The sequence below is a fragment of the Lygodium microphyllum genome, chromosome 20 (assembly GCF_053477565.2).
Source record: "Lygodium microphyllum isolate KBCC chromosome 20, Lygodium_microphyllum_v1.1.10, whole genome shotgun sequence".
Classification (NCBI taxonomy): Eukaryota; Viridiplantae; Streptophyta; class Polypodiopsida; order Schizaeales; family Lygodiaceae; genus Lygodium; species Lygodium microphyllum.
In genome coordinates this window covers 6,739,707-6,748,332 of record NC_141154.1, presented here as the reverse complement: position 1 = coordinate 6,748,332, position 8,626 = coordinate 6,739,707, and the positions used below count along the sequence as shown (strand labels likewise).

The 8,626-nt window shown below is 39.3% G+C and overlaps 1 pseudogene across 1 annotated transcript; it reads left to right on the top strand.

Annotated features, from left to right (window-relative positions):
* Positions 1-1,357: 1,357 nt before the first annotated feature.
* On the top strand, positions 1,358-4,769 carry LOC148018668 (fructose-bisphosphate aldolase 1, chloroplastic-like; annotated as a pseudogene). The gene is made up of 5 exons (XR_015687600.1): positions 1,358-1,762; positions 2,237-2,569; positions 3,534-3,674; positions 3,766-4,035; positions 4,241-4,769. The product of XR_015687600.1 is annotated as a fructose-bisphosphate aldolase 1, chloroplastic-like (transcript).
* The last annotated feature ends 3,857 nt before the right edge of the window (positions 4,770-8,626 follow it).

The window sequence follows — 8,626 nt, the reverse complement described above, 5'->3', positions numbered from 1 at the left end:
CATAGTGTGAAATTGCGTTAGCTGACTTGTTGCCTTATTGTCAACATACCCAACATTGCACTTGAAGGTAACCTAATGTCATCCCTTAAATTTTGATGGTTGCAATATCATATGAAGATGTTTTTACCCTTCCTTTATAAGGGCAAAGTAGGTATTGACGTTCAAAAGAAGGGTCGTTGAAAAGATTTTCTATGGAAAGAACATAGAGATAGGATGAAATTTTGCGCCAAAAGCAAACATTCTTCCCAGAATCATATTCTATATTTACGATGGTTTCATTAAGATTACTCTTCATTCTAAGAGTTGCATTCCACAACATGTAATGCGACTATGATGGGTTTACTACTTTGGAGAGTTCAGTATGGTCGCTTATTATGAGGGTTAGTGGGGATGTGATGGGGCCATAATTAGAATGGCTACCCTCAAATTAATCAAGTGATATGTTCACATACTAAATGGCACCCAAGTATACCGAAAAGTGAAGCCTGACCTAGTGGTTTAAAATCTCCAATGCATGTTGATTGGTGGGGGTTCCGTTCTTGTTAGGTGCAAAATATTTTTTACTTGAAAATGTGCTCTCGTTTAGCACCTTGGGTGCGGATGGATTTCAAGACAGGGGAGATTGCCCACCAAGAAGCGTCCCACATCCATGATATTGTGAAACGTGGTTGACAAACACTTTTTTTCTTCCAACCTGTCCATTCACACAAGTGTGTAAACAACCTTAGGTTGGAGTGCGTTAATGATAGATGAGTTTGTACAATAGCTAGGAAGTGTTTGTTGAGCATAATTCAAGAATGACCACCTTAGGTTAGAGTGCATTAATGATTAGACGAGTTTGTGCAATAGCTAGTAGTGTTTGCTGAGGATAATTCAAGAATGGAATTGTCCAGGCAATGTTAGTGCTATTAAACCTACGTCAACACCCTAGAAACTCTAGAAACCCCACATTTGTTGTGTGTGACTGTGTATGAGTGGGGTTTAATAAAAATTTCGATGAATCAATTTTGAAATGTTGGGGTTCATCCTGATCTCTATACCCTTGAGAGCAAAGGTACTGTAGCTACTCAACTACAAGATTTGAACCCTTGACCTGCCATTGCTTACGCAGTTGTCCTACCATCTAAGCTGCCACTCGCGAACTAAAACACAACGGAGCACTCCTCTAGGGTACCCTTGAAATAATAAGGCACCGAGTGAATCCTTCGTAACTTTCGATCTGGAAGAGTGAATTCGATGTGGAAGAGGGAAAGAAAGGTTGAGGGCGGGGGTGTGTGGCCCAACGTGGTAAGCTCTTATCTCGTGAAAGCCACATAATGGAAGACACGGGAGCCATTCATTCACTGGGAATCGATTTGCACCACGAATTGCCGTTCGTCTCGCGTCTCTCCTTTCTTCTGCGCCATCAAATCGCACCTCGTCTTGTCATCTAAATATTTGTGGCCTCGCCGCAATCCCGGCAGGAGAAGCCATCGGAGTCCATCCCCGTTCCTCTTCTGAGAGGGAGAGAGAGAGAGTGTGCATTTCTTCAGGACCTTCTGCGGCTTTGCGCGTTCCCCCCTGCAGACGTGCCACACATCAATCGCCGGACATGGCCTCTCTCTTGAAGCCAGCAGTCTCCTCCCTGGCCTCGTCTCAGTTTCTCGGCCAGTCGTTGAAGCCTTCGGCCTCCTCTTCCTCTTCTTGCCCGGCTACCAGCAGCCATGGCGGCGCACTCTGTGTTAGGGCCGGAGCTTACACAGAGGAGCTCATCAAGACCGCGGTACGCCGTATATGTGTCTGCCTGTCCGTATGAACTTGCGCTCCTTTCCTAGTTTGCCTTTTATACGTAGTGAATGTGTGGACATATAGAGAGAGAGAGAGAGAGAGAGAGAGAGAGAGAGAGAGAGAGAGAGAGAGAGAGAGAGAGAGAGAGAGATCAGCATGTTTTGACAGCAGTGATTCTCCAAGCTTTAGGCTATGTGCGCTATGTGAAATCTTCCGTGACCGAGCCTTCCGATAGGCTATGTGCTCTATTTTTCACAACCGAGCCTTCTGACGAATTCTGATGAGCAACTTCTGACACTAGTGATGGTCTGAGTGTTTGAAATTGTGCATAATCTGATATTTTGCTTGCCTGAGCCTTCTGACAAACTATGATTAGCATTTCCGAATGTTAGTGATGCTCTGAATTCTTGATTATGTGCCTGATTTGAAATTTCCTATGTCTTTTCCCTGTATGCTTGCGATTTTTCAGAAATCCATTGCTTCTACTGGACGCGGTATTTTGGCCATGGATGAGTCGAACGCTACCTGTGGGAAACGGCTTGCTTCCATAGGTTTGGAGAACACTGAGGCTAACCGACAGGCATACAGGCAGCTGCTCGTAACCACTCCAGGCCTTGGGGTGTACATTTCTGGCGCCATTCTCTTTGAGGAGACTCTCTACCAGTCCACCTTGGAAGGCAAGAAGTTTGTGGCAGTCCTCAAGGACCAGGGCATTGCACCTGGCATCAAAGTAGACAAGGTGATAACCTCCTAATCACGTCTTTGATTACAATGTGGAAGTACTCTGTTTTTTGATACGGCTGTTGGATAGTTCCTGTTTCAACTTGTATTCAGCTACTAACGCGATTGCTGCACTGAGTGCATAAAAAAAAAAAAAAAAAAAAAAAAAAAAAAAAAAAAAAAAAAAAAAAAAAAAAAAAAAAAAAAAAAAAAAAAAAAAAAAAAAAAAAAAAAAAAAAAAAAAAACAAAAACAAACAAACAAACAAACAAACATTCCTCTCCTAAACATTCCTAAAAAAAAAAAAAAAAAAAAAAAAAAAAAAAAAAAAAAAAAAAAAAAAAAAAAAAAAAAAAAAAAAAAAAAAAAAAAAAAAAAAAAAAAAAAAAAAAAAAAAAAATAAAATAAAATAAAATAAAATAAAATAAAATATACTGTACCCTACACTGCACAAAACAAAACAAAAAAAAAAAAAAAAACTTCTTCTTCTTCTTCTTCTTCTTCTTTTTTTTTTTTTTTCCTGCAATTTTGAAGCCTATATGGTCATTGCATCTTGTAGCCTCTAATTTATTAGACATCATAAGGATGAAGAGGGCCGAGATGTTACTGAGTTTATTCCATGTTTAATTTATGTATGAGATTGAAGCATGATTAGGTCTTGGCATGAGCTGGAGTCTTCCTGGAACAAGTGATATGTGCTGTCTAGCAAAGTTTGCAGACGTTCCTGTAATTCAATAGCCTATATGATCCTTTCATCTTGCAACCATTAATGTATTAGACATTGTAGGGATCAGGAGAGCTGAAATGTTGCTGAGTTTGCTCCATATTTTTGTTGATGTTTGAGATTGAAGAACAATTAGGTCTTGGTAGAAGCTGCAGTCTTCTTGGGACATGAGACATGCTGTCTAGCTAAGCTCGGGATGTAACAGGATATATTTGTATGTGCACCTTTGTTGAGTGATCTGATCTGTCCTGTAGAGGTTCAAAGAAATGTTTCATTATTATTGGAGTGTTGCCAGGGTTATGATATGCTTTAAATGTTGTCAGTTGGTTGAGGAGTTTCAATTTTTATTATTAACATCCTATGAGTTATTCAGGCGCACTGTCATCAGCATTCCCAACGGACCTTCTGAGCTGGCTATTCAAGAGGCAGCCTGGGGGCTTGCTAGATATGCCTCCATCTCTCAAGTATGGTTTACTGGCTTCTTATGTGTTTACCATAACCACTGTCTTATTTTGTAACACAGGTCATTCTAATCTTTGTTAAACATGTGAGCAGGACAATGGATTGGTTCCCATAGTGGAGCCTGAGGTTCTGTTGGATGGTGATCATGGTATTGACAGAACTGCAGCTGTTGCAGAGAAAGTGTGGAATGAGGTGTTCTACTTTCTTGCCAAGAATAATGTGATGTATGAGGGTATTCTGTTGAAGCCTAGCATGGTCACCCCTGGTGCTGAGTGCAAGGACAGGGCTACACCGGAGGTTGTGGCTCAGTACACCCTCAACTTGCTCAAGAGGAGGGTGCCTCCTGCAGTTCCAGGGATCATGGTAACAGTCTGTTCTTCAATTGAGTGAGGGTCTTTGTGGTTATTTGTGGAGAGTTTTATATTTTCGGAGTTAATAATGACTTGTACAGTTGTGAAACGTCTATAGGGCAAGTTAAGGTGGTAACTTGGACTCTAGTAGCATATAGACACTGATACCTTGCAAACTCATGATATCTAACATGATATTTTATTTTTCTCCTGCTCAGTTCTTGTCTGGAGGCCAATCTGAGGTGGAAGCTACTCTTAACCTGAATGCCATGAACCAGTCGACCAACCCATGGCACGTCTCATTTTCCTATGCACGAGCCTTACAAAACACAGTGCTCAAGACATGGGGTGGACAAAAAGAAAATGTAGAGGCTGCTCAGAAAGCCCTTCTGGTTCGTGCCAAGGCCAACTCCCTTGCTCAGCTTGGCAAATACTCAGCTGAAGGTGAGAGTGAAGAGGCCAAGAAGGGCATGTTCGTCTCAGGATATACATACTAGAGTGGCTGTATAGACCTCTCTTGCACACCCTCATTTTAAGCCTCTGTGCTCTTTCATGCCTGTTTTGTTGTTGAGAGATGTGGGCTGAATGGGCTGCTCTTGATCACCTTCACATATTGCTGCTATCAGACAAAAGTATTGAGTTGTAGTATGAGGTGAGATATTGGTCATTGAAATATGCCATACATCACATCAGCGTAAAGAAGCCATAATGTCTTTTCATGAATGACAAGCAAGTATTCTTGGTAAATGCTTATTCTGTTCTTATAGTGGCTGACCTAAAGTCTGTGATCTTGTACCGCACCTGTGCTTGTGTCCGGTTTTTGGGGCTCCAAAGAAAGGACAATAGTGTCTAAAGTTTAGTCTGCTTCCAGCTCTCTTGGGAGGAATCATTTGTTTGCGAGAAATGATGAAATGTGACATGGATGGAATGCATGTAAGAAGCTCAGCTTAGGTTTTCACAATCACTGTTCTAAGTGCACTAGTTTGGCCTTGCCAGTGGCTTTTTCTTGCTGAAAGGGCTTCCAAAGTCATGTTTCAACTCTAGCAGGATATTACGAGTATCTCAAAACAGTTGTGTGATTGTCTAGCTCATATCCAAAAGATTTTGCAGTGTCCTTCCGAGTCAAGTAGATGATTTCATTTTCATGTAGGCAAACCTTCGATTATAGTGCTTGAGAGATATCCTCACAGACCTTAAAAGTAGTCTATCCATAGAGCTGTTGATTGATTCACGTTGATGTTAGGCACTTGCAACCATCTAGTTACAGCCACCTTCCCACTAGGTTGATGTACACCCTTGGTCAATCCCTCATGTTTGACTTTAGCTAGTCCATATTAGGGATCTTGTAGGCAAACAGCAAAGATGCAAGTAGGCACCCTCCTTGAATGTATTAATAATACCCTTTGTAGAGTAGGCCATTGATACTTGACTTTGAATATATATTTGCACAGTAAGCTTGAAGTGTTGTACAAAACTCTGTACCAAAATTGAAAGTATGTAGGTCTTGAAGCAAGAACATACATGTCGCAAGAAGCTCCTTAGCTTTGTCATCAATAGCTTGGTTTACCTCATGCTTAGAGCTCACAATGCTGATGAGAGTGATTAAATGCTACTTGTCAAGGATTGAATTGGAGAGAGAAAGAGTGAGGAGGAGAGATAAGAATAGGAGAGAGACGGGAAAGAGAAAGCAACCATTGAAGATGAGCAAGGAGAGATGATGAATAAATGTATTAATGTGTCAAAAGATAGGAAAATTAACTTGTCCACTTCTTCTATATCAATGGCAGTGTAATCCGGCATAACATCATTATTATTTATACACTAAATCCTTATTTTTCTCAACTTTTTACAATCCATCCTATCCCTAAGATTTTTGTTCTCTAAAACAAACTTGTAAAGATTGAAAAATGATGGACAAAATAAAATATTATTTTATTTTTACAGATTTACAAATGAAAAAATGAATGAAAGAGAGTCGATAGATGGACTATATTGAAAGAACAATAGTAAGCTTCAGCTATATACATGATCAGGAATGTTTCAAAAATATTTGAAACCATGGTTTCAGAAATATTTGGAACCATGAAGTCTCCAACTATTGCACCCTGAATGAAGTAGACAGCTTGTTATGTTAATAAATCTTATTGGACTAAATTTACCATAACTTTTAGAAGTGTCCAAATGAGATGTGTCATATGTCAAAATGTAACTCTTGAAGAATACTTTGGTCTTATGCAAGTGGGTTAATTTTGAAAACTAGGTACAAAAAAATTGTACTAAAATATGTTATCATGTCCTTGTTTGCTAAAAAACTAGCTCCATAGACAGCAGCCTTTAGCCACCAATGTGTCCCTTAGAAAATGAAACTTATCTAATATAGAATCAGGCCTTCAAGAAGCTTTCTTAGGTGGTACATCTCTCCATTTGATCAAATATTCAATGATAGAACGTTATTGAAGCTTCTTCTCGCGTTGACCTATGATAGCCTGTGGGATGTACCGAATAAGACCTTTATCGATAGATGGTGGTACTTCAATTGTATCAATAAGATCTTCATAGAAAGAGTTGAGCTGACAAACATGGAAAAGACATTATGAATCTTTGTGGAAGAGGATAGCTTCAATTTGTATACTAAGTCTCTAATGCGCTTAAGGATCTGATAAGAACCATAAAATCTGTGAGCAAGCTTGTTACTAGATCCATCTTTCAAAGTAGAGTACCTAAACTTGGGCACCTTCAATAAAACCAATTCTCTTTCTTGGAACTGTAAAGGTCGTCTCTTCTCATTCAACATGCATTTTCATTTGATCTTGAGCATTCCTAAGATTCATCTTATACTATTGAAGAAGGGTTTGCATTCTTTCTAACTCTTTCCCGTGAGGGTTGATTCTTTCATTAAAGATGATTGTGGGGAAGGGTACTTTATAGCCATACATAGCCTCAAAGGGCGAAATTCAATGCTAGCATGAGTAAAGGAGTTGTAGACAAACTCAGCCAAGTGTAAGCAAGAATCCCATGAATTTTGGATGTCATAGCAGAAATGGTAAAGATAAGTCTCCAACCATCTATTTACCCTTTCTGTTTGTTCGTCAGTCTATGGATGATAGGCTGTATGAGCTAATTTGGTGTCCATAGAAGTGAATACCGCTTGCCAAAAGTTACTCATGAACTTTGAATCTCTATCACGAACAATTACTTGTGGTAATCCATGTAGTCTAAAAATCTGCTCTATGAATTGACTAGCCACTTGAAAAGTAGTAAACTAGGTCTTGGTTGGAATGAAATGGGCCGCCTTGGTGAGTCTGTCCACCACTACATATATAATACTCCATCCATTTTTGGTAGTAGACAAGCCAGTAATGAAATCCATGGTAATGCGAGTCCATTTACTTGTAGGAATGGATAATGGCTGCAACAAACTACTTGGCTTATGGGTGATGTTCTTATTTTGTTGACAACGTATACACTTCATGACAAAGTCCTTGACATCTTTCCACTGCCCTTTCCAATAGAAAATTTTGTTGATTCTATCATAGGTCTTGAAAACTCCAAGGTGTCTAGCTAAAGGCGAATAATGCAGTTTCTCCATATATTTCCATGTAAAAGAAGAGGTAGAAGGAATGATAATCTTATCATTTAACCAAACAAAGCCATTTTTTAGCTGATAATGCGAGTATTCTTTCATGAGACCTTGATGTAATTTTGGGAAAATACGGTTGAGCTCTTCATCCAAAAGATAAGCCTCCTGTCGTTCTTCAATCCAGTCACTATGCAGCTCAACCATTGCTGAAACATATATAATACTCCATCCATTTTTGGTAGTAGGCAAGCTAGTAATGAAATCCATGGTAATGCGAGTCCATTTACTTGTAGGAATGGATAATGGCTGCAACAAACTACTTGGCTTATGGGTGATGTTATTATTTTGTTGACAATGTATACACTTCATGACAAAGTCCTTGACATCTCCACTGCCCTTTTCAATAGAAAATTTTGTTGATTCTATCATAGGTCTTGAAAACTCCAAGGTGTCTAGCTAAAGGCAAATAATGTAGTTTCTCCATATATTTCCATGTAAAAGAAGAGGTAGAAGGAATGACAATCTTACCATTTAACCAAACAAAGCCATTTTTAAGCTGATAATGCGAGTATTCTTTCATGAGACCTTGATGTAATTTTTGGAAAATACGGTTGAGCTCTTCATCCAAAAGATAAGCCTCCTGTAGTTCTTTAATCCAATCACTCTGCAGCTCAAGCATTGCTGAAACTTTGCAAGCCCACACACGAGAAAGAGAATCAACCACTATATTATATTTACCCCTCGTATGAGTGATGTCAAAATCATAATTCTGCAGTGTAGCTATCCACCTACGTTGCTTAGGAGTAAGATTGGACTAGGTAAGGAAATACTTAAAAACCTTGTGATCACTCTGGACTCTGAATCGACTGCCATACAAATAATGGTACCATTTTTAAATTGCATGTAAGATAGCCAACATCTCTTGGTCATAAACATTCATGGCCATTTCTTTATCTGTAAGCTTACGGCTTTCAAAGGCAATCACTCAATGCTCTTGTAACAAAATGCCTCCAATGCCTCAGCC